Genomic DNA, 27,233 nt, shown 5'->3' with positions numbered 1-27,233 from the left:
CTCTACGAAACGGGTAACAGTATCAGTTCCCGTTTCAAAGTTTACATTGTTGTAATAGTGGACGTCAAGACCGGACGTCAGGACCTTAGGGTTTCATCGAAAGTTTGGTGTCTTATCACTAGTTGTGGTGTAAGGGGATGGAACCCCTTCCTATTTCGAGGAACATTATTAAAAAAATTTGTGAAGAAAGGAAGGCTGACAATAATCGTGTTCTGGTTTTACGAGTGTTTGTTGGTCTCTGGACAGGTGAGAAGGTTGGTAACATGACCCATAAGTTGGGTTGTTGTGGGTTTATACCACCTGTGAGTACTCAACAACACATTTCTTCAAGCTGCAAGATAGAAAACATGGCTCTTGCTCCAGCTCGAACCCGAAACCCTGCCCTGCAGGACCGTGGTGGTAATAACAAAGTCAAACAGGAAGAGGGGCAATCCAATGGACCTAGAGGCAAACAGAGAGGTAGAAGGCCTACTATGAGCATCATCAATGATGTTGCGGAAGCCTACCATGAAGGCACAACTGAGGAAATTTGGATATTGATTAAGGAATGGGAGGCGGATCTGAACCGCCAGGCAGGTTCAATGGAAATTGATGTTGAGGATTAGCAGATCTTGGTGCCCGGTCCTAGGCACACACAAGGTCGAGTAACCCAATTTAAACACACTCTATTTCTAACCTATTCTATTAAATGGATTCTAGGGAAGGCCCTTGAACAAATAGCTTTTAACATGACTATTGTAGTGTAGGATTTCCCGAACTACAAGCAAGACTTCCAACAAATCCAGTTCCAAATGTAGAAGCAAGATGGGTGCCTCTGGCACATAAAAAACCACCTACCTTCCATCCTCTCTTCGAAAAAACTCCCAGGGTCTAATGCAAAAGACCTAACACCAGTGGAATCTACTTCATCTGAGGAAGTAGATTAGTTATTATGATGTCTCTTTCTGTAGTTTTTTTATGTAGATAGCTTTTACTTTTCAATGTATAGACAATTATGCCAGTAGGCAAGTAGATGGTAGGATAAGCATAGACATACAGTCATATATTGCGTGGTTAGAAAGACTTAAGACTTATCGTTTTTGGATGGCATACCATGTCATTAGGTGGCCAATAGACTTGGTTTCCCATAAGGAAAGTTGAGACCACCTAACTATCTATAAAACTGGTTGTAACTTGTTGTTAAATTAATAGAAAAAGGAGGTACTACCAAGCTTAACAAAAAAAAAATACTAACAATCTCTTCCTAATTTTCTAGAAAGGAAATCACTTAGTAATAAAAATAAATCTAGAATGGTTTCAAAGCCTCAATTTGTTATATGTTGTTGAAGTTGAAGCTTCAATCTCTACTACTAAGTGTTCCTTTAATTGCCACTTTTACCTGAAAACAAGTGTTTTGTCTTCAACCTACTACTCAAAAAGTTAAGTCACTCTTCAATAATGGAATTTGGATAACCATCGAGTTGAAAAATCTTTTTGAAAACTGATTTAGTTCCATGATTTGTCCAAACGGATTCACCACCTATCCATTTTGATGATAAAGTCAAATTGATGAGGTGGCTCATCAATCACTATCCATGAGCTTTTTCTCATGAATTCCTAAAAAATAGGCCTCAAATATCCATTTGAATCCTAAACAATGTGATAGTTGTGTAAAATCTGAGAGAGGTTATTTTAACTGAGCTTGTTCCCAACAAAAACCTCTTTTGTTTTTCAAAAATTCGTTTCCATGTGTTTTAAACTACACCCAAAGTTCCTCTCATTTACAGGAGAAAATAGAGTAAAAAATAAAGTATTGTCAATTTGGGAAGATTGTAAATTAAAATATACAACTGGAATTTCTCCTAAGTGATTTCAAATTTGTAAAATTTGTATTCCCATCATCGTTATTCCTTGCCTTAGATTGTTAACACTTGGAAAATGACTATATTTCTCATAGAGAACACACTTGAGTTTACTAGAGTTGTCATCTCATCGATGTAAGTTTGGAAGTTAAAGAGGGATCGTTACTATTCATAACCAAATGATGGAACCACAAAATATTTTGAAGGTTAACAATTCAACAAAAATCAACCATATTTCTTATGACCAAATATGTTATTTGGAACATTTATGTCATAAGCATGTTTTCATTAGGATAGTGCAACATTCCAAACCACTAGGTTGTCCATACAACCTTGCAAAAATTAGTGTAATAGCTTCACACAAACCATTTGGACTGATATACATCATTGCGGTCTTTTAATTTGGCAGCGCGTGCCTTTTATAAAAGTTGAATATTTGTTGACATTTGATTTGTCAGTGCCATCGTTTCAAATTTTATGAATCAGAGCTGACAATTTAACTCTCAACGCGCCTGAAATTTTTAATAAAAATTAAAACCACTGACCCCTTTACTCTGAAACTAGATTGTGATAACAACCAGTCAAAGGATTCCTAGGCCCATGGTAATTTTCTTAAGACCACCTCACCCGCTTCCAAAACCATCTGGAAATCCAAAGCTCAACCAATGAAAGAACCCCATCACACCATGGCTATCTAGAAATGGAAAGGGAAGGTTGAAACCACTGTCATACCTGGAAAAACCCATACCAATGACAACACGAGAACCAAATACACACCTGCATGTGCCATGCATACCAAAACTAGCAAGGGAATCATACATGCAACTTTATACCTGCAAAGTAATCCCATTGTAGTCACTTGAACCAACACTTCCTTGCCCGATCCTTGCTTGATCCTTGCTTTCATTTTCCTTCTTTTGCTTCATTTGCCTTCCTTACTCCAATGCTAGAGCACTCCTACAATGCTCTAACTGTGCAAGAGTATGAGAGAGAGAATAGAGAGAGAGATCCAAGCTAAAATTGACAAAATCTTCAACTAACAAAAGTTATGAATTGATCCTCAAAAACCTTTTTATCATTGAGGCCTCTATTTTCTTAATTTCCCTTAATTTCCCTTAAATTTACTCCTCACATGCAACCGATGACATTTCACCTCCCTTTTCTCCTATTTTCCTTTATTTTTATAAATAAAATGTCAATTAATGCCTCTTTGTCTTTTCAACGCCTTTGCTAATATCCTCTTAGCCATAATAAACCAAATGAACACTCGCTAGGATGTTTTTCCCAACATTTACATTGGAATATATGTCTCATGATCTTGGTCTTATTTTGTCTTTATTAACTTTATTACATGAACTTTTAACCCGAGAATGTTACAAGTATATTGATATATTTTACTTGGGTTTACATAATCCACTCAAATTTGTATGTACTCTAGGAAAAACCACTAGAGTAGTGTTTCTTGCTAACACTCGTTGCAAATCACTAACAATGGCATCTAGATAGATAATTGTAATATGTTTTATTAGTACTAAAACATTAAATTGAACGAGACTAATATAGTGATTCTCCAATTAAAAGTAGATTTAATCTAACATATGCTATTGAGAGGTGATCTATTGGTTCTAGGTGAAGATGGCTAATAAAATTATTCAATGCACACTTATTGAAACACAACAACAATAAGATTGATTTCTCCCAAATGACTTGGACATTTGTAAAACAACAAATTTTTAAATCTTTCAAAATTATCATTGAAGCAGACAAGCATAACATCATTTAACTACTTTTGTGGGAGGTTCCATTATACCAAATGTTGCAGTGATGTTTGAATCAACATTAAGAGAAAAAATATATTCCCACCTTGATGGTAACATATCCTGTCATAGCATTTGCACATTCTAAAAAACAAATCCAAAAATAAGTACTTTAAAATTAATTTTATTGAATATTTGTCAATCATAAATTAAATATATATAACTAATTATTTAAAAGCACTTAAAAATCGTAATAAATATATCCATAAATATATCGTGTATATGATCCTTCATCTAGACATTGGAAGTATGTCTGCAATGAGGCAATATATGTGAAGCTACTCAACCCAAACTAGAAACAACAACATGGCTACATGAGTCAATGATCTATAATTAGTGAGACTCAAAGGCCCTAGACTTGGTGATCTAAGATACTCTAATATATCTCATCTAGAGGCCACTATAAATGAACTACACTACACTAGAATACACATGAGATGTGATATCATAGTGTTAGTGTCATCAAGATGATCCAAGTGGATATTGATGGACACCAACCTCTTCCACTGACTCAATGGTTTTCTATCTTCTTGGGACTTTTTTATGGTTTTTTTGGGTCCCAAACTTCTAGTGTCATTTTGAGGCCCTAAATGTTGGGTTTTTGGTGATTTTGGGCGGTGAGGGCTTGTTATGTTATGCCCTAGCCCCAGTTAAAAGTTGTAATCCTCAAACATTTCCATTCAATAGGATATTGTGCACCCCAAATGGATTTTGGACGCAAAATTTGTCCCCAAGAGCATTTGATGTACCACCTTGGGCTTATAAAACTTTCAATGTGTCATCTTCTAGGGTTAGGGTTTTGGACCTATATGTTTCTTTTTTATGCTAAAATATCATTGTTTCAACCTATTGTAATATATTTTTGCAAATGTGTGTATCCATGTTGGCCCTCCTTTTTGGTCCAATTTTGCTTAAGAAAACATACTTAATTCTTATATTTTCTATCCATTTTCCATCACATCCACCTCATTTTGATGTATTTTATGCATATTTAGGTATTTAATTTTAATTTTGCAATTTCTAGAAGTTTTTATGAAAATTGAATTTCAAGTGTAATTTTTGGACAGAATAAGAAATTCTCGTAATAGCTATATGGATGTCATATTTGCAGGACACCTGGGCACGAGATGGATACATTTATGAAAATCTTGGGAACTAGGACTGAGCTAACTCCAATTGGTTTGGTCAAAACAAGCTAAATCAGGCCCGATCAAAGCTAGTCAAACAGGACCAGTCATCCAGAAAATCCCTACGAAATAGGGCAGTTTTATGATTTCATGGGATTTTCCATATCTTTAGTAATAAGATTGGATGGATTCGACTTGGATAGGTGGATATGGATAGATATAGTTTTTAGAGATACTTTAGACCAGTTTGTTTCATTATCTTCTATTTAAGCCAAAACTTTGAAGACTTATGCATGTAGAATTTGTATAATTTATGTGAAGACATTTGAATATTTGAAGTTAATTTGAAGAACGTGTTCTACTTTCATTTTGATGTTCAATGTGTGGATGATTGACTGAATTTGCAGTAGTTGATAACCTCTCCAAGTGTGCAAGGCAAGGGTGGAGGGCCCCCACTCCTAGCTAAGTACACTTCATTGTTTAACTAGTTTGATTTCCATGAACTAGTTGCTTCAGATTTGTTTACTTGTTTTGTTTCAGATTTGCTTACTTGAATTTATGTGTGGTAATTTATGTTTGCTGATGAATATTAATCTATTTATCATTTTGATATGAAAGTACAACATATTGTTCAAGTTGAACCCTCTTTCTATTGAATTAATGAATAAAAACTAGAGTTCATCTTTCTTGTTTTCAAGCAGTTTTATGCAATTCTAGTTTTCTAACAATAGCATAAAGATGAATGAATTTGTGATGAGGAATATCAAGGATCTCCTAAGTTAGGAGCCTCTTTCATTTTTTATTTATGCATCTTAAGCTGTTGTCAATTAATGTTTTTTTGGATTTCTATTCATCAAGTAATATTGTAGAAGAAGAACACAAATAAATCTCTTAAGTTAAGAGCCACTTCATCTCACATATATTGTAGAAGTGGATTAGAAATTATTTAATTAGATTTATATTTGTAATATTCACTTTCTTAATTCTTCATATTTTATCTTCTAAGCTTGACTACATCTGATATCCATACATTGTGGACATGCCTCCAAGTTTTACAAACATGGATTGACAATGAAATACTTGTGTTAATTTGTGTTAATAAATTAGCCCAATAATCCACCATCTCTCTACTTTAGATATAGTTACCACAATTATATTCAATTTGTTCTACAATATTCTAATATTTTATTTATCAATAGAAGTTGGATTTCACTATATTATTATTCTATCTACCATATTTCTATACATGTGTGTTCAATTTCTTTCCTAACTTTAATTTCATTCCTTGTACAAACCAGATAAATGGGTATCAAAGCAATTTTGTCCTTGTTGTTTCTCATTACTCATCCATAGCAAGGTCATGGTACAAGGATTTAGGTCTCAAGCTAGTTTCAACTAAGAATGATCACTCTTTTCAAACCAAGTGACATCCCATGGCATATGAAAAGTGAGATTATAGAGCAGTATATCTTATCAAGTTGTTTCTCGAGGAAGCACTTACATGCTAGAGGAATGATATGATGGACAATTTTTCCTAGATCCTTAGACAATTAACACATATTCCATTAAAATTGAAAAAATTCAAGGACATCACTAGAATTGACTCTTTTTTTTCTATTTTGAAATTCTATATCCACTATTTAATTCCAAATTTAATGAAATATGTGTTAATTAACAACACTGGTCGTGGCACCTTCAACAGATAGCAATTTTAGAGGTGTGACACCATTCAAATTACAAGTTAACTTTGATATCCCCTTGTTCAAAGGATAAATGAATACATATTCTTTGGAGAAATGGTTAAATGTGTTAGAAGGCTATTACCTTATTCAAAAAAGGTTAGTAATGAGAAGATCACCTTCTTCTTTTAAAATCCCATCCTCATGTCAATGATTGGTGGGAAGGTTACTGAGAGAGACAAAACAAAGACATGTCTATGATATTTAATTTAGTACAAACTTGGGCCACTTTTGTTGACGCCCTCAAGTAGTAATTCTACCCTATAAGGAATTATGATTACAAATACATGAGATGGACAATTTTGCAACAGGAGAGATACTAGGAAATGTTAGAGTACACCAATGTTTTCCATAAATTATGCTTAAATTTAGGTATCAAATACTTGGAGCAACACCTAGATTTGAAGTATCATAGTATCCTACCTAAGTACATCTAAACGAAGATGGATTTTTTTTGCATATCCTCACTAGGAACCACTTATCCATATGTTGTCAAAATTAAGTAAAAATTGAAGAACAAGAATAAATAGAAGTTTGGATTTGAAAATTTGCTACAACAAAAGCTATAAAAGGTAACCCTAACTCACAAAATAAGGGACAAATCAATAATATATAACCTCAAGAAAAAAAAACAAAGTCATAGACAAATAATGGCATTGGAAAGTTGAAGGACACTAGAAAGTGGTGTGAGTTCCAAAAAATCCCCTAGCATGACACTGATCAATGCCACTTGAAACAGTCATTGTTAGTTGAGATTAAATAAAAGGAAGTAGACTTTAGCTCATATTTTGATGTATAACACACTAAAACAAAGTAAACCATTGATGCAAAACCCAATGTTACCATTATGACCACAAATATCCAATTATAAGATTCAAAGGAGATTGAGGAGCAAGAGCACCTCTTCCATTCATGGATGTGGATGAAGGGGAACCCACTAAATTTATTTTTTAATACTGGGAGCTAGAATAACTTAATATCATTCAAGGTCATCAAGGTATTGAAGCTTTCAATAGTTCCACACCCCAAATCATACACCATTGCTTACTTGATCCATGGATAAGACATCTGAGTTAGCCAACAATACCACCTATGCTACAACATCAAGCCCTTTAAAGAAGAGGCATTGTGTGATGTTCCCCCTCTCAAAGTTTGTGATTTTATCTTAGGAAAACCATATATGTGGAAACTTCAATATTTTTATGAGTGTCATCCACATAGTTTCATTGTTACTCTAAGGGGTAATGTTTATAAGGTACCAAATGTTTTTTTAACTACCCCAATTTCATTGATCTAAGAAAAATGGTGACGAGAGTTAATCTCTTAGACTGCAACAATTGTCATATTCATGGTTTAGAAGAAAGGTGAAAAGAAAGTTAGTTTGGCCACCATAGACTTATCATAGGGGATTCTTAAATAATATAAGTAATTGGACAAGATTGTATATGCATATAAACATATCTTCACTTCACCTATGGCGTTTCCTCTACACTACCAAGTCAAACACTAAATTGAATTGATACCTCATGATCCTTTACCTAATGGCCCAATATATAGAGACTTTCACTTATAGAATAAGGAAATAAAACATCATATTCATGAGCTCATCCAAAAAGGCCGCATTCTTACCAAATTCCTCACCCTACATGAATGAAAATGTGTTTGTGCAAAATAGGGATGGAATGTGGAGACTATATATTTATTATAGATCCCTAAACAAGATCAGTATTAAAAATAGATACCCAATCCACGGGATTGATGATCCTCTTGATCATCTTAAAGGTGTCAATTTCTTTAGTAAGATTGATAAAGTCAGGCTACCATCAGGTTTTAATTAAGAAAATCTATGTATGGAAGAAGACCTTCAAATCTAAAGAAGGTTATTTTGAGTCATTGTTCATGGATTTTAGCTTTACTAATGATCCAAAAATGTTGATGAGGATGATGGATGATGTCATGTGGATGTTCAAAAACAATTTTGTGGTTGTATATTTTGATGACATCCTCCTCTTTAGCAAAAATTGAGAAGAACATTTGTAGTACATTCAATGGATCTTGAGCACCCTACAATAACACAAATTGTATGCCAATTTGGAGAAGTGCACATTTGGAATGCAATGAATTTAGCATTTTGGATACATCATGGATGAACATGGGGTGCATGTGGACCCAACCAAGGTCTAATCATCTAGTATTGGCTATCCTCAATGACCCTAACAAGTTTCCACAACTTCTTGGCCCTTTCTAACTTCTACCAAAGGTTTATGTTGGGGTTCTCTCATATCACTTGGCCCTTAATTCAAGTGACCAAGGTTGGAGCTAAATAAAATTTATCTTGGTATGAATCACAACAAAAATAATTCAAGGATTTGAAACATTACCTCTACTCTACACAAGTCCTCACCCTACCTGTTAAACTCACATGGAATGCAAACAACTAATGTAAATGATAAGCATTAGAGTGTGTATATTATTGACATGATATACATTTATAGTACATGGTGTGACCCTTGGATTCATATTCCAAGTGGTTTCTTGGACTCCGGTGGTTGTTCACATTCCACACCAACCCATAGAGGATTAAGTGTCCAACAATCCCCCCTTAATCTGAAGGGCTATGTATGATTCCAAGAAGAGATTCGGAATACAAAATGTGAAAAAATGCATGGAAGCACTAGGTTGAATGTGCTCTCTAAAATTTTAGCATACGGGGGTGGTTTAAGGATGACCACCAACACTCGAATGCTTAGTTCATTTCTCAGAACTCTTCCAAGTCTGGAAAGAAGTTGAAATCTTTTGCAAGAGGAAGTGTCCCCAATTCTTTGAAGAGGGAAACCTTCAACCTTCAAAGGGAGGTCTCACCTTGCATAAAAAGGGAGAGTCTCAACCTGAAAAGGGAGGTCTCAACTTGTGATGGTTTAAGGATGACCACCAACTCTGGAATGCTTAATGCAATTCCTCGAACTCTTCAAAAACTTGCAAGAAGTTGAAGTCCTCTGTTAGAGGAAGTGTCCCCAATTCTTTGAAGATATGTCTCAACCCTGCATAGATGGTTTAAGGATGATCAACATCCAAAGGCATGCTTAGGGGCATCTTTGTCTCTGGCTACAACTTTGAATCTGGTACAGCAGGTTGTGGCTCAGGCTCTCTTAATGTGGCTTTGAAGCTTGTAGATGACCATCACTTACCCCCCTGTCAGATACAAGGTGAGATGATGGAGAAAACTCAACTAAAAGATTGTTTAATAGTCTATAACAAGTTCTGACATATGACTGAAATATCTTCTTGGCTGTTGAAGCCCATTGCCAAGAAGTGATCCTTCCAAGATTAATCTCTGTTCTTGCAGGAGCCTTGTTTTTTAAGCATTTGTTTGAAGAATGATTGGTTTTATGACAATGTTCACATCGATGAAGAGCAAAATAGTGATCTTTCATACAGCCAATTCGGTCACATTGTTGGCATTTAACAACTTTTGGCTGCGAATGTGGAGGAGCATAATCTGGAACAAGTGAAGGTGAACTGTCATGAAGGAATCCAACACTCTGAAACTGGATGGGATTTGAGTAATATATAATATGAAAGGACACATACTTGTCATATCCAAGACCAGTTTTGTGATTGTTGCTGATAAGCTCTTCGCAAGGTCTGATGATTAGCTTCGGAAGTGCATGATGAATTTCTGCTTCTGCGTGCAAATATGTTGCTTCATTAGGTACTGGATGTGAATCAACCTCAATCTTACTAATTTCATCACTTGTTGGCTGTTGATGGGTGTTTTTAGAATGACAAATCTATTGAAGCTCATCTCGTTGGAACTGAGATTCTAGTTGCAGAAACTCTATTTTTTTATGTGCATTTTGCAAACAGGTACCAATATCCAAGAAAGTTTCCATACTGATTTGGATTGTGTTATCAATAGTATATTGTATCAGAGTTTTCAAAAGCTCTAATACTCCATTATGTCTAGCCATTTTTTCTCCAAGTGAATTAAATGAAAGATGCTCGAACGAACTAAACAAAAAATCTTTTGGTGCTACTATAATTAATTCAGAAAAAATACATACAACCAACAACAATTTAAAACAATATAGCTAGAGCTCGCCACAGAGAGGGATTCAACCTTTTGACAATTATACAGGAGCTAACCCATCCATCATGAACTAGACACATTGTTTCCTTTTTACATAAGCATCCATTGTTGCATGAATTATTAAATTTCAAGCCATTGAGAAAAGGCAGAAACTGAGCTAAACGAATTTCTAGATGTATTGGGGACCTGAGCAAATTGGAAGTCCTGGAAATAGGTAACAATTCCTTGGAAGTGTTTCCACCATTGCTCAAATACCTTCAGAGCTTAAAGCTTTTCTCAGTCAGTGATTCACCCAAATTGAAATGCGTGCCTGATCCTTTGTGACAGTTGACACGTTGAAGTTCGAGAGATGTGGTATAGAATTCTTATCACAAGATCTATGCTCGCTACTTGTCGGTGAATAAAATGAGTTTATTAAACTAGCAGTCACAATTTCGATCATGTTGCCATGTGAATTTCATCATCCCACCCGCCAAACTTTCTTTTTAGTTCCATTGTCTGTGACTTGACCGGGACGAAGTCCAATACTTATATTTATTTAAACATTATCACATTTCATAAATTAATCTGTGGATTTATGCACTTGAAGGATGCTTACAGGGCGTTAATCCATTTGATATTTTATCAAATTAAATCTCTTACATCCATCATTTTCAGTTCGTTTCGAGGCATGGAAGTCATTCTTTCTTGGAGCTCGCTTTCTCTCATTCCAAAAGAGAAACAACTTTTTCAAGCAAGCAGGGGAGTGCTTGTAGGTTTTATCTACGAGAGGAATAAAGCAACTATATTCAAGAAGGCATGGAATAGAGGATCCTCTATAACATATTCAAGAAATCATAAATTAGGAGTTATTTGTTGCATGTCCATTCAGGATGCAACGTCTCAGACTGGAGAGTCCACGAAATTTATTGTTGTGCGAATTCACTACAATAGGAAAGATTGGAAGATCGGGAATTGAATGGAAAGGTCATACCATGTTACCGTAAGGGTAAATGGAAGTGGGAGCGAGTCTACGAGGAGTGTATTGCAGCGATAGTGTAACTGAAACTTGGTATGGAGGTTGAGTGGGAGCACTATTGAATGCATATAGTATAACCAGAGTATATGGAAGGGTTTATATGACAGCGTGGAAGGCACCGTTGTATTTCACAATGGTGCACACAATAACTAGAGGTAATTATTCCATGGTGTAGGTATATAACTGACAAAACGTATACAATATTATGAATGGCCAAAACGCATGTAATAAAAACCGTCATGCGTATTAAAAATTGTATGTCATATGGCATAGCAGAGATACAGAGGTAGTATGAGAGTAGTAGTATTACAAATTCTACTGCACATTGAGAATACCAATAGAGATAGGCATATCCACGAGCACTGTTAAGAGAACACCATGAACTCGTCCTCCACACTCCTCAAAGTCAAAGGAGAATGTTGAGAGTTCCACAAGCTCAGTCATCTCAATTGTAATGAACCTTTAAACATGTCAATCTTAGCATTACACAGGATGACTGTAGACCCTTCCTTCATAATATCCTCTAGGCTATGATTGCATATCTTAATGGAAGAACCGATAGAAAATGAATTAACGGAGCGTTATGGGCAGTGAGAAGAAATGACATAACTAAAAACAGTGGCTCATATTTGTGGAGGCAATTCAGCTGGAATGTAGCTTAGAAGTGTAGGACTGAAATGAACAGAAAAGACCACAAAATTGGTGGTTCATATTTGAGCAGGGCTAGAATTGGCTGGCTCTGATACCATGTTAAACTCACATGGAATGAAAACACCTAATGTAAATGATAAGCATTAGAGTGCATATATTATTGACATGATATACATTTATAGCACATGGTGTGACTGTTGGCTTGTTGGGGCCTAACCCAAGTTCAGAGCTGATTTAGCCAAACAAATCCTGGTACTACTGGCCCTTTCAGCAACATTCCACGGAGCGCAGACTAAGATCTCAAGCAAAGTAGTATGGGAGGATGCTATAACCAGGTTTCCACACCCTGGATATGTCTGATGAGTTCAAGTGGTCTATGGTCTGACCCTGCGCTCACATTGCTACACGCACTTACCCATACCTCGCAGCCTAAGATGCTACCTTCGCGCAGCCCTACTCGGGGGCTAAATGTTGTTATTACGCAAGCCTTTACTAGTATTCTGTTGTTAGTTAATTAACTTAGCTTACTTGCATGTGTAAATTATACTTAGCAATATAAATCATTTATACAGGTGTGCGTAGTAAATAAACAGGATATTTGCAATAAACATGTAATAACCCAAGAACAAATACACAGAATTAAGATAACACTTCTCTTTATTACTTTCTTCCTCATTTACAGACTCGACTCCACCCTGCACACTCAGCTGCAGGGGTCCGCACACTCAGCTGCGGACTACTAGGCCTCTACGCACTCAACTACAGAGCCTTCTCCTATGCTACGACCCAAGACACACTTTGACACTTACGAATCAATCACTTAGTCTTGTTCTCTTTTCCTATCCCATACTTAGTTCTCTTTTACACTTAGAGCCTCATTCTATTTATAGAATTCTATGGTCCACAGACCATGGGTAGGCCGAAATTACATTACAAACTACGGCGGACAACCCTCTGACTCTAACATACTTCCGCGCCCTGAATTCGTGGGGCTTTACAACAATATTGGGTCAAAACTTGGGCTTTGAGCCCCAAAACATGCCTCGGGGGGATTCCATGCCCAACAGGCCCCCAACACAAACATCGTGACTCGCCCTCGAGTCACTCTGTCGACGCAGTGATCTTGGCACGGAGTTCCTTCAACTGTCCTCGAACTGTGCTGATGTTGGCAACGCACTGAGCTATTGCTTGTTGTATCTGTTGCATTTGCTATTCTGAGACCTCTGTGTCTAAATTGTTTCCATACATCTGTACCGGTAGCTGTTGCATATGTTTATAGTCCCATGCCTTTGTCCGGCTCCTCGGAGCGCAAAGACTGTGCTTCGGCCGGCTAGTCAGATAGTCGGCCCACCCATGTAGGGCTTCAAGCAGCTGCCATTCACTTTTCCTAGGAAGGGTTATCCATTTAGTTTGAATAGTTGGACCGCACCTCTATCTGTAACCTCCTTAACCAAGTATGGTCCCAACCAATGCATTCTGAATTTTCCCGGAAATTTTTCAAACTTACTATCGTACAGTAGCACCAAGTCATTTACCTTGAAGGTGCACAAATTTATATGGTGGTCGTGCCAGGCCTTTTCATGCTGCTTTTGGACCTGCTGATGAAAACCCACCAAGAACCATTCCTCATCAAGTTCTTCCAATGGCGTGAGCCTTTCCTCCAGAACTTCGTGGTCCTTCATCCCTGTGAGCGCTGCTATGCACAAATTAGTTACGATATATTTCATTGGCATGATAGCTTCCACACCATAAACTAACCGAAAAGGTGTTTGTCCCGTCAGTTTCTTGCACGTTGTTCGATAATCCCATAGCAATGTAGGTACACGCAGGTCCCAATCGCTTCGCTGTGCGTTGCACACTTTGGTCAGTGCAGTCTCCAGTATTTTTTTGAATGCTTCTACAGTCCCATTGACTTGTGGGTGATACGGTGTACTTTTCTGATGATACACCTAGAACTATTCTATGAGCGCACTGATGGTTTTGTTCAGGAAATGTGTTCCGCGATCACTCATTAAGATTTTCAGACAGCCAAATCGGGTCAACACATTTTCAAACAAAAACTTTACAACCGTAGCGGTTGTGTAGTCTTTCACCGGCTACGCTTCCACCCATCGTGTCAGGTGCTCTGTCACGGTGATGTTGTACCGCGCGCCCGCCTTTCCCTGAGGTTTGATAGATCCCACAAAGTCAATTTCCCATTTCTCGAATGACTGCATTGTCATCGTGGATTCAACGGCATCTCATCCCTCCGCGATAGTTTTCCAATCCTTTGACATATATCGCAGGCCTTACAGTGTGCTTTTAAATCCTGGTGAAGGGTTGGCCACCATAACCCTGCGCAAAGAATCTTTTCTGCGGTCACACGTCTTGCATAATGTCTTCCTGTAGCACCCCCATGTGCTTCTGTGAGGATCTGACTTCGTTCAAATTCAGGTACGTATCTTTGCAATATCTCATCATTTCCCATTTTGTATAGGTGCCCCGTGATGATAGAAAAATCCGCCGCGTGCACCACCAATTCCTTCTTCTATTGGACGGAGTATTCCTTCGGTGCAGTCTCTATTGTTAGAAAGTGGATTATATCTTTGAAGTTCCCGTCCGCGATGCGCACAGCAAAGAGTTGTGTGTCAGGTAATCCTTCCTCCAAACTAGTAGGTTCTTCGCCCGTCCCAATCCGCAGCAAGTCATCTGGTCCTACATTCAGGCATCCAGGTTTTACCATGACCTCAAAGTCATATTCTTGGAACAATAAGAGCCAAGTACATATGCGCCCCCCCAACACAGGCTTATTGACCAAGTACTTTAGCGCGGAATGGGCTATATACATCTTGAAATGTCCTCCTAACAAATAGTGTCGATATTTTTGGAGCGCATACACCATCACCAACCCCTCATGCTTGGTTGTGGAATAGTTCTTCTCAGATTTGGACAATCTACGACTTGCAAACACGATAGGATGATCCAAGCCTTCTCCACCCTCTCTTGTAAGCACTACTCCAGCACAATACACGACGCAGCAACATGGACATGAAACTCCACATCCCATTTTGGAAAGACCAGGATTGGAACGGAGGCCAATTTCCCCTTTAAGAAATCCAGGCTCTTCATGCAATCATCATTCCAAAAAAATGTGACATCCTTTTTCAATAGTTTCTCCATCAGCGTGGTGATTTTGGCATAGCTTTTGATGAACTTCCTGTAGTACCCTGTGTGTCCCAAGGTAGCACGGAGCTATTTAACACTTTGCGGTGCTTCCAAATTTAGAATCATGGCAATCTTTGTGGGGTCCAACATTAGTCCCTGTTTGCAGACCACATGTCCCAACAGGTTCCTAAAGGGAACGAGGAATTTGCATTTCTTAAGGTTCAGCGCATTCTGGTGTCGTTGGCAAGTATCCAACATCAAGCGTAAGCTTGCTACGTGGTGCTTAACCAATCCAAAGACAATCCAATCATCCAGATAAACCTTCAAGAACTTTTGGATGTATTCTTTGAATGCAGCAACAACGATGCATGAAAAGATGGCTAGGGAGATCTTCAACCCAAATGGCATAAAGGTGTATTAAAAGCAACCCCATTCCATTGTGAAGGTCGTATTTCTCCTGTCTTCCGATGCGATTTTGATCTGGTGGTACCCTGAGAACCCATCCGTGAACGAGTATGCTTCTTGTTTGCCAAAATTTTCCAATACTTCATTAGTGAATGGTGTCGGGAATGGGTTGTGTACACAGGCATTATTCAACTTCCTGAGGTCCACGCATATTCTTATTTCACCCTTCTGCTTTTTCTTCTGCACTACCATAGGACTCACCAAGTCAGATTCTTCCACTGGCTCAATAATTCCAGCTGTGAGCATTTTGTCTAATTCTACACAGACCTTTTCCTTATACTTCGGATTCAGATGGTAAGGCCTATGCTTAACCGGCTTCGTGTTGGGTTTTAGGGTGATCTTCATCATCCCTAAGTCGCCAACGATCCCTTTTAAGTCCGTAATCTTGGTCGGAATAAGTCTTGGTACTCGCAGAGTAACTCAATGACCTTATCCACCATGGCATCATCCCAATAATCACCGAGCGTTGCATACTTTGATTTAGCCTCCGTCCCAATGTTTACCAGCTTTGTTTTTAGCGATGTAGTGATGTCAGGATCTTCAATCACTGGTCCTCGAACCTCGCGATAGCCTTCAGTTTTTGGAACGTTAATTTTCCATGGATCCTCATCATCCTCCTCAATATTTACATTTTAACACTCCAGCGTGTAGCTCAGCTGGCTCGCCCATTCCAGCCGAAGCACTTCCATTGGTTCCTGGGGTATTTTGAAGATAGTTGCTTTTACTGCTTTTAGCGCATCATCAATAGTATTCCACCAACGATATTCAAACGTGAAGGTTAACAGGAATACTTTACACAAGATATCCCATTCGCTCGTGCCATGGCAGGACTCTGTCTCAGTATACCAATTCAAGGGTATGACATCCAGGGTATGACAGAACAAATGCACCCATCAGGTTGTAGCTCTTCCCCATGGGCCTTTGTCCATTTCGTGAGGTGTGCACGTGGATCATCCCTTCCATCATACTTGTCTGTTAGCCGCATTTGTGGTTTCCCAAATCATACGCACATCATCCTTCTACATCCATGCCAGTCCTCAAAACTTCTTTGATGCGTACCCCACCATCTTGTGGGCATAGCACGTGGTGCCAATTTCAGAGCATCAAACCGCTGCTATTCAGGCACCTCTCTTTCAAATTTGTTCAAGAAATCATCCACTTCGCTCAACCTATCATACATAGGTAGATCTCTTACCTCTGTTGTCACGCAGTGCAGTGATCTTACCATCATGTTGCAATTGAGCGTGGTTACCTCGTGTAACCGGTTCTGCCATCATTCTATTTCCTCATCCGAATCTGAGGTGCAGGAGCTTTCGCACTCCCACAAAATCCTGTCATCCGCTATTGGATTCACCTAGTCCTGCTCCCACACAGTTATCTTGTAGATACAGTCTAGATCATCATCGCTCTCATTGTCACGCACTGGCTCTGTGTAGCATGATCCTTCCACAGGGTCTAAAGGTACCACTACATGTAGTGACTTTTTCTCAAAAATCATCTTGCGCTTCTTTAGATTTATTACTCCATTCATGTCAGTGGCCCAATCTATTCCTAGTAGCACGAGATAAGGATTGTTGTCATCGACAAACTCTATCACTTCGAAATCTGCAAGCACTCTCGCACCTACGATATCTACCATTATTCAATCTTTCCATCAGTAGGATCTTTTCCTGGTTCGCCATTCTCAATTGAATAGGAGACCATTGCAACGCAGGCCTGCCCATGCGCTCCCATGTCTGCTTTGGCAGTACGTTCACGTCCGATCCTAAATCTAGAATCACTTGATCCATTTCATATTCCCCGATTTGCGCAGTCAATCTCATCTCCCTTCCTGTTTGCGTTGTGTGCTTCCCGAGCTTCCAGACTATGCGCGGTTCTCTTGATCTAGCACATCTAGTGATGAGTTCTTGCAGTCCCTTCACAACCTTGCTGTCACGCAGCAGCTTCATGCATGTCTCCAGAAAGGTAGTAAGCATTGATGGGTCCATCTCCGGTTCTAGTTTGTCTTTACTACCTGAAGTGGAGGCCTCCGTGAAGCTCTTCTTAGCTTCCATGAATGTCTCCTTTGCGCACTCCAAATCGAACTCTGGTTCCTTTGTTGGAGCCTTGCGAACCCAAGCACTCTCTTCGGGCTGCTTGCCCTTATCATCTCTTGTTGTGATACCACTTCGAAGCACAATGTTTACATTCGGATCCTCTTCGCGCGGCTCAGACCTCATCATTTGCAAGTTCTGAATTGGTGGAGGTTGGAGTGTTCCTTTATCGCGCAACCTCGCTATCAGCATTGGATAGTCCTATGTCTCATGATCAAACTAGGTACAATATAAACATGATGCTCTCGTCGAATTTGTACAATCGTGGGCATAGTGCCCTGGCCCTCCGCAATTGTAACAAATCAGCTGTCTGTGACCCCTTCCTGGTCCCATTCCACCTCGACCTCGTCTGCGCCCCTGAAATCTAGTGCGTGCCATCCCTGCATTTTGATCGAGGGCTCGCGTTTCTGTCTAAATTCTGTAGTAGGGGTCTGATCCATCATCAGTTCATAACTTCTACAGGTGCACTCATCATGGACTATTGATCTGCAGAAATTACAGAACAACTATTGGGACGTCTGCGTATAATTCTGTAACAGATGGCAGTTATCTGTAGCATGCTTGAAATGTCCCCTAATAATAATAATAAATAATATTATATTTTTTTTTTTCTTGAGCCACATTGAGAAGGACAACACAAACATTCAAGGTATTGCAATTCTTAGATATGCATATTTAGTTTGTTAACGGAAAATAAACCCAAGGCATTATAGGTTTAGGCGATTACATGTTAATAGAAATGTTCATGTAAGTTAGTTTAAGTTAGTTGATATGTCTAATCTTTTTTATTTATGTTGATTTTTAGTTTTACATTATTATTTTAACTATAATTTAAGTGGTTGGAAAAAATATATTCATTAAATCTATAGTTTTATTCTTTTGAAAAAGATTTGGAACATTTAATGTTTTAATAATATACTTATATTTATGAAGGTCATTTTGAGGAATTGTAGTAATTATGACAACATTTGGTCATAGATCCATGAATGTCTATATGATGGGAATTGGAAGATTTTGCTAGTAAAAGAAAATAAATGCCTTGGCATTAAGGTACCGTTTTCATGGTAAGTCTAACATTAGTGTTAGTCAAGAATTTATGAAATTTTAGGAATGGAGTAGATAACTAGGTTCATACAATTCTTTGAGGTGTATAACATTAAGTGTGGATGGAACAGTGAAAATATAATAATGTATAGGGGTAAATTATGGGGTTTATCCTCAAGAGAACTTGCCACTTGGAATATTAGGAAATTGAGACTAATGGAGAAAACCAAAAATATATCAATGGATATTTGGTATGGGGAAGTGAAGGGGTGATTCTATTAAGAATAAATTTCTCTTAAGGATATTGATGAGTGGATTGAACAACAAGACTGGTAAGGGTCATAGTATTGACCTATAGAATTTAAAAGTGTTGAGATGAGAAGTTTTGAATACTTGGAATTAGTGAGAAATGACAAGTGATCAACCGAGAAAATAATTCAAGGATGGTGATGATTTAATTGTTGGAAAATGATATAAACTATGTAGACTAATGAGAAAACACACATCATGAAGTGTAGGAAGAAATATTGTTGGAAATTCTATAATCAGATCTTGAGAAGGACTACATACAAACTGACAAAGAAGTGAAAATCAACTAATAGAGGGTGTATTTGGCTAAATTTCACTCATTGTTTCATGAATATATTGGTGATATAATCAAAATTTTGTAAAGGAATTTATCAAGTTTATACCATAGAAAATGGAAGAAGTTACCCAGCTCATGAAGCATATAATCTGTTTTAGTGGATGATAAGGGTAGTAGTGGTTCAATGCTTCACATTTTAAATAAATAGTAGTGTTGACAAGCCAAAAGTGAAAGGTAAATAATAAATATAATAAATGTCTACCATTGGTAAAGGAGATACATTTTGTGATAACTTGAGGCTTAAAGACTAATGAAAAAATAATTAATGTGAAGAGTAAAGAGTTGGTATGCCATTGATGAGTTATGTATCGGAGTAAATGATTCAATGTATTAGAAATGAAACATTGGTTTAAGGAATGATGGTAAGACCAATAATAACTTAACTAGAAATTGTGGTTCTAGATGGTGAAACTTGCAAGTAACAAGACTATATCAAAATTGTAGCACATCGATAGTGTGGCTATGCCTATCCAATAAATTTTGAACTTTCTTATTGAAGGAAGAGGAGATTATTATTGAAAGAAATTGGCATATAGTTAAGAGCACAACACTAAGAGTGTTGATGAGATAGCCTAGATCTTATATGGATGCTGAATAATCTTAGTTCATAGTTGGTATTCAATGTTTATACAAGAAAATGAAGTTTTTTTTTCTCTGAGGAATCATGTTAAGAATGCTTATAGTGTATTATTCTTTTGTATTTGATAAGTATTAAGATAATTTTCATATTTATGATGTTTCATGATATGATGGTATGAGAGTAATGATGCACATGTGGTTCTTATTCATTTAGTTTTATATGATAATCATGTATATGTGGTGCTTATTTATTTATTGTTATGATAATGATGTTGAATGCTCATGATGGATATGATATGATGTAAATTGACATGTGGTTCATTTATTATGAGATGTCATGATATATCCTTGATGTTCATATGTTGATGTTGTAACTTATGAGGATATTATGATGTGAAGCATGTGGTAATTGCAAGTAGATTTTATAACATGAGAATGTGGTGATTAACGATGATGTTATGTTATCATGATGACATGCAAGAGTTGGCATGTAGATTATTTTTCTATGATATTATGATTATAACTAATGCAATGGTTGCATGTTGAGATGTGGTGACTAACAGGAACTCCACAAATGGGTCGAGAGGGCCGATTTATTTGATGATCTCGTGGGAGCCCATACTTGCGAGGGAGAATATGTAACACCATATGGGATGGGGACATACTCAATCAACACTAAATATGCTAGTGGTTCCTTTATCTCATATAACTCTTCATGGATAGCTCTTGAGGGGCTATGGGACCATCTTGAGGAGGCCAAGTGTCTCACATTGTAAGCCAGGTGCCTAGTATTGGATTGGGATGCCGAAGTCTAGTGGGGGTGTAAGGACTTTGATGCGTGGGGCTGTGCACCTTAGCAGTTGTGGAGGGAGAAGGCCAGCCTTGCGAGATGCCCGGAGTCATTGAGTACTGTGTCGGATGCCTTCCTTGGGGTAGATGACTTCTGAGTCAAGCACGAGCCTTGGGGCCAGCCTTGGACTAGGATACAGACCGGGGAGGCTTATGCCTGGTTCTGAAAGTGGGAAAAAGGACAAAGATTCCTTGAGATTTCCCAGGTGTTGTGAAAACTTTCAATGCCTACTGGTTATTCTAGTTTAACAGAGGGTGTAGGGTAAACATGAAGTAATAAATAACTAAATAAATAAAATTTTAAATGATTCAATTTAACTTCGGGACAAAGTTCCTTAAAGAGGGGGAGTATGTAATGTCCCCTAATAATAATAATAATAATAATAATAATAAATAATATAATATTATATCATATTATTTATAAGAAAATAAATAATAAACAATAAAGAAAAGATAATAATAGTAAATAGATAATAAATAATAAAGAAATATAATAATAACAAATAAATAAAATAGTAAATAACAATACTAGAGTTCTAAATAAATAGATATAAAAGTAAAACTATAAAATAGTAATAAAAAGTAAAGTTAATAGAAAGTAAAATAAAATAAGAAAGAGTTAACTAAAAGAACTATAAAAATAGTAAAAATAAGTAAAGTTGTCAAAAAGTAAAAATGAATAAATAAGAAATAAATAAATTAAGAGAAAATTTAACTTAACTAAATCTTAAAATAAAAAAATAAAAGTTGTATGTTGACACATGGAATGTGTGCATGCGATTCCCCTTCCAACGTTTGCTCTATTTAATAGATGGTGAGGAAGATGAGAGGTCATTCCTTGATTCCATCATCCATTCTCTTGGGAGAAAAGTTTTGTGAGACAAAGGATTCCCTGGTAGTAGTACGTTGATTGAGGGCTTGAGGGTGGCCAGTTGTAGCAAGATTTTGTGCAATTGAGCCTACGGTTCGGTGAAGATTCGTCCCCAAAACTTTGTTGTAGTTAGCAAGATTCAAATATCATTCAACTCCGAAATCACAAGTAAGGAATATCATCGCCACAAGTAAGTTGTTTTTACTCATATTTCTGAAATTTGATGTTAAATAGTTGATAAATTGCATGTTGATTATAAATCACATGATTAATCTAATTAGTTGCATGTTTTAATTTCGGGGTTGTTATAATGCTTTCCTCCTATCTGACAAATCGCGCACCATAATGCAGGTGCCGTGATCGGTCCTTCTTATGCCTCTGGTCTCAATGGCACTGGCCCTCCACCCACCAGGTAGTTCGTGAAAACTGGACAATGGTCCTTGTCATGTCTCTGGCCTTTGCACTTTATGCACCATACCTCCTCGCGCACCTCTCGGTGAGTTGTCCTATCCTGTTTCAAACTCTGCATCTCCAGAAATAAGTTTTTCAGTTGCGCGTGGATCTGTTGGACTCCCAGACTAGGATCTTGTATTGGGGTCTTGTGCAGTCTCATTACAATCTCCAAAGCTTCGGCCTGGGTGGATAACTTTTATTGTGACAACACCATCCTTAGATGTAGCGTTAGTGACACTACAAACCATGCGCGGTGCTACCCATCCATCAAGGTCATGTTGGCTTTGTGAATCATACCCTTCAATCTCTGATCTAGCTCCCAGGGGGTTTCACCTAGAAGCATCACGATTTTCTTAAACCCGATAATCGACTGTGTCTCCGATTTTGGCCTACTAAATTCCCTGTTTAGCGCAGCTTGGATATCCGTGGTCCATGCATTTGGATTGTCATTAGAATTCTTAATGTACCACGTCAATGCACGATCCTGCAATGCGCTTACCAACGTTGCCTTCTTTATGTTGTCATCCGTGACTCCTTGTGCTTCCCATACAGCCTTTACCACGAACCAAAATTGGTCTAGATCTTTGTTCCCTACTCCTTTGAACACCAGAAACTTTATTGCACTCGCCATATTGAACTGTGGTGGTGGCGGAGGTGGTGTGGGCAAAGATGGGGGTGAAGATGGTGAAACTAGTGGTGGTGTAGGTGGGGGTGGTATGCGTGGAATTCACTGCCTTATCAAACTGATTGCACTTCTTGGTGAAACTTTTGCGAGCTCTTCCTCGCTTTCTCGCCAAGGCGAAATCAAGGGGCTAGTTTCTATCTCTGCGCTACCTTCGTTTCTATAGATCCTCCCACTTTGCGTAGCCCCAAACATCAATTTATTCGCATAACCCACTTTTCACACAGTATCATTTTAATCCAAGTGTTCAAAGATTTAACATACTTACCTCGTGGCCCTTTGAGGAAGCGTCATTCCGCCTCGCTGTAGCTGACTAAAGTATCTACCGCGAACTCAGTGATAAACCCTCCTATAATTCGATCGAGCCAATGGTCCACAGTGCACGTGATCTTATCTTCTGATGCTTCTAGTCTGTGCACCAACTCTGGAGTCCACACAATAGGTTTGTCGAGCCTACACCTTCCTTGACTGTCTACTAGCTTCGCAATCCACTCGTACAACTCAGAGGGGAAGGATGCAAAGAAAATTTTGTGGATTTCTGTATATAAGTAGTGCTCTAACCACTGTTCCTTTGATACTCATGGATTCCTATTTTCCTACGCCGTGAACGCGTGAATCTTTTTGTCCAGCCACTCTTCAATTTCTTTCTTTATCGGATTCCATTTACATGACATCAGACATCTCTTATGCAGATCCTGATCCCTACAATAGAAACATTTGTTGGCTTGTTGAAGCCTAACCCAGGTTCTGAGGTGATTTACCCAAACAAATCCCAGTACTACTGGCCTTTTCGGCAACAGTCCACAGAGAGCAAACTGAGGTCTCACCCGAAGTAGTATGGGAGGGTGCTAGAACCAGGTTTCTGCACCCTGGAGATGTCTGATGAGTTCAAGTGGTCTATGGTCCGACCTTGCGTGCACATTGCTACGCGCACTTACCCGTACCTTGCAGCCTAAGATGTTTCCTTCACGCATGATCCGGGTGGATGTTGGAGGCCACCCACCTATCCCGCTTGGACCCCCACAACTCTCTCTTTCAGTTTTTCAGTTTCTGTAATTGTAGCACAATTTACTATTTTTTAGCAGTTTTTCGGGTCCTGAACTTTCGAAGCCGTTTTGAGGCCCTAAACAACGTTTTTTTGGAAACCTAGGAGAAACATGGGTCCATGGACTGATGTTTCTCTTCCCAAAGTTGTAGTTCTCGGATAGATCTTTCTAACGAGCTATTGTATGCGTTAAACGAAGATCGGGTACCAAAGTTATGACCCCGGAAAGTTGATGTACCAACTTACCCAAAACAGGGCCCACAATTTGGCGTTTCATCTTCTAATGTTAGGTTTTGGGATGTGAAAGATTTTCCATTGTTTCTCAACAATAAATAGGCCTTCGAGCCTCATTGTAACACAGTTCAGAGGCATGTAGCCGCCACATCTCTTCTCAGAGACAAGCTACCATCGCCCTAGCTAGTTTATTTCCATTTATGTTTGTAAGCATATTTCAATATTTTACATTAATGAAATGAAGTATTATTTCCACTGCATCTTTGTGTATATGGTTATCTTTGTATTTTGTTTCGTTCCTGTTTAAATCTGGATCAGTGGTATAAGAGCAGTCTGCTTTTTCTCTATTTTTCTTTGCATATCCCCAATGAGGTCGAGATATAAGGAGTTAGGGCTTGAACTGGTCAAACCATTGCAAGGCCAGCCTCGCAAATCCCGACAGCTTCCCATGGCGGATGAAAAGAAATATGAGGGGGCAGGAGATCCTATCAAAATCTTGCTCGAAGAAGCCCTCGAGCAGCAAAGGAACATGATGATGGATAGCTTTGCGTAGATCCTTCAGCGGCTACCCAGAGGTGATGCATCGGCTTCCAACAACTACTCTGGAAACGCCACACCCTTTAAGGTACAAGTTAATTTTGAAATCCCCATATTCGAGGATCAAATAGACGTAGTTGTCGTAGATAAATGGTTAAATCTACTAGAGGGTTATTTTTCTGTTCATGAATTTTCAAGTCGAGAAAAGATTATTTTCGCTCTTCTCAAAGAAGCCCCCCACGTCAAGGACTGGTGGGAAACCTACTGCGAGTAGTAGAATGAAAGTACGGGCTCACTATTTTCAGCTGCACCCACTTGGGATTCCGGGATGCCGTCAAGGAGAAGTACTACCCTGTCAAAAGCTATGAGGAAAAATACATCAAATGGACCACATTGCGGCAGGGAAGGGACCAAGATGTGTCGGAGTTCACAAAAATTTTCATACCCTTTGCACACAGTTGGGTATCAAAGATTTTGAGTTGCATCTAGTACTCAAATACTGCAGCTGCCTACACAGATACATCCAGGAAGAGATGGAGTTCCTGAACATCTCCTCGCTCGGCACGGCGTACCGATACACTGTCAAAATCGAGCAAAAGATCAAACAGAAGAAGCAATACTTTGGATCTGCGAATTCGAAGACCAAAAGACAAAGCCAAGGCTGGGTGACCCAAGACAACCCATCGAGGCCACAACAAAATAACAACACCACGAAGTCGAAGAAGGACACAGAAAAGTTGTGTGAGTTCCACAAGAGTCCCACTCATAACACAAGTGAGTGTCGGACCAAACAGTTGCTGGTGGCCAAGTTGAAGGCTTCGGAATCAGATGCATGTTCTACCCTAAGTCAGAACCCGACAAGGGGAATGGCAAAGGGAAGCATATCATTGATGCGGAGCCCAGCATCACTGTTGCCACCACCAAGATCTAGAAGAATGAGCCCGAAGATCCAGAGGAGGGGGAGCGTCTTTTCCACTCACAAATGTGGGTGAAGGGTTCACCACTACAATTCATTATTGATAGTGGGAGCCAAAAGAACCTCATTTCAGTAGAGGTTGTGAAGCGGTTGGGCCTACCGACTACACCACATCCGCAGCTGTACAGTATCGGGTGGCTTCACGAAGGACGAGATCTCCAAGTTCGCCAAAAGTGTCACCTTCCTTACAAGATCAAACCCATCACAGACGAGGTATTGTGTGATGTTACACCTCTGGATGTTTGTGATGTACTATTAGGCCAGCCATACTTATGTAGGCGACATGTTGTGTATGAGTCAAGGCCTCGTGCTGTCATTATTTCTTTGTGTAATTAATTATATAGGATACCAAAGGTAGCCCCACCTACCGCCACCTCTTTGATCACTACCAAGAAAGGCGGCAAGCTCATCTCCCATACTAGGAAATTCATTTTCTGTCTGGTTCGCTCCCAAGGTAAGGGGAAGATCGTCACCACATCCATGACCCCTGCGAAGGGTTCCTCCATGCAGCAGCAACAGCAAAGGGATACGGTCATGACAGAACACAGGAACAACTTCTCCTCACCCAAAGGGGTACCACACAAGCTTCAGGTGGGCAACAAAGTCTGGTTGCATCTACAGCAGGAACGCCTCACAAGAGCCCATCAGAAGCTCCGACCACGCTGACATGGTCATTACACCATTACCAAGGCTGTGGGAAATAATTCTTTGGAGCACAGAATTCCTCCATTCCTTCGCCTGCACCAAGTGTTCAATGTGTACTACCTCGACCATGCTTCCCACCATTACTGGACACATCCAAGATTGCAGAACAACTCATCAGGGACCAAGTTCAACAGATGGAGGAACTCAATGCAATGGGGACCATTGCTTCCTAAGGGGGGAGGAATGATCCAGGTGGATGTTGGTTTCCACCCACCTATCCCTCTTGGACCCCCAAAACTCTCTCTTTCAATTTTTCAATTTCCGTAATTGTAGCACAATTTACTACTTTTTAGCAGTTTTTCAGGTCCTGAACTTCCGGAGCTGTTTTGAGGCCCTAAACGACGTTTTTTGGGAAATCTGGGAGCAACATTGGTCCATGGACCGATGTTGCTCTTCCCAAAGTTGTATTGCTCAAATAGATCTTTCTAACGAGCTATTATACGCGTCAAACGAAGATCGAGTGCCAAAGTTACGACCCCGAGAAGTTGATGTACCAACTTACCCAAAATAGGGCCCACAATTTGGCGTTTCATCTTCTAAGGTTAGGTTTTGGGATGTGAAAGGTTTTCCATTGTTTCTCAACAATAAATAGGCCTTCGAGCCTCATTGTAACATAGTTCAGAGGCA

Source organism: Pinus tabuliformis, chromosome 4_1 (assembly GCF_031772625.1).
Source record: "Pinus tabuliformis cultivar Carrire ecotype Pingquan chromosome 4_1, CPIR1, whole genome shotgun sequence".
NCBI lineage: Eukaryota > Viridiplantae > Streptophyta > Pinopsida > Pinales > Pinaceae > Pinus > Pinus tabuliformis.
Note: the sequence above shows the minus strand (reverse complement) of the source record.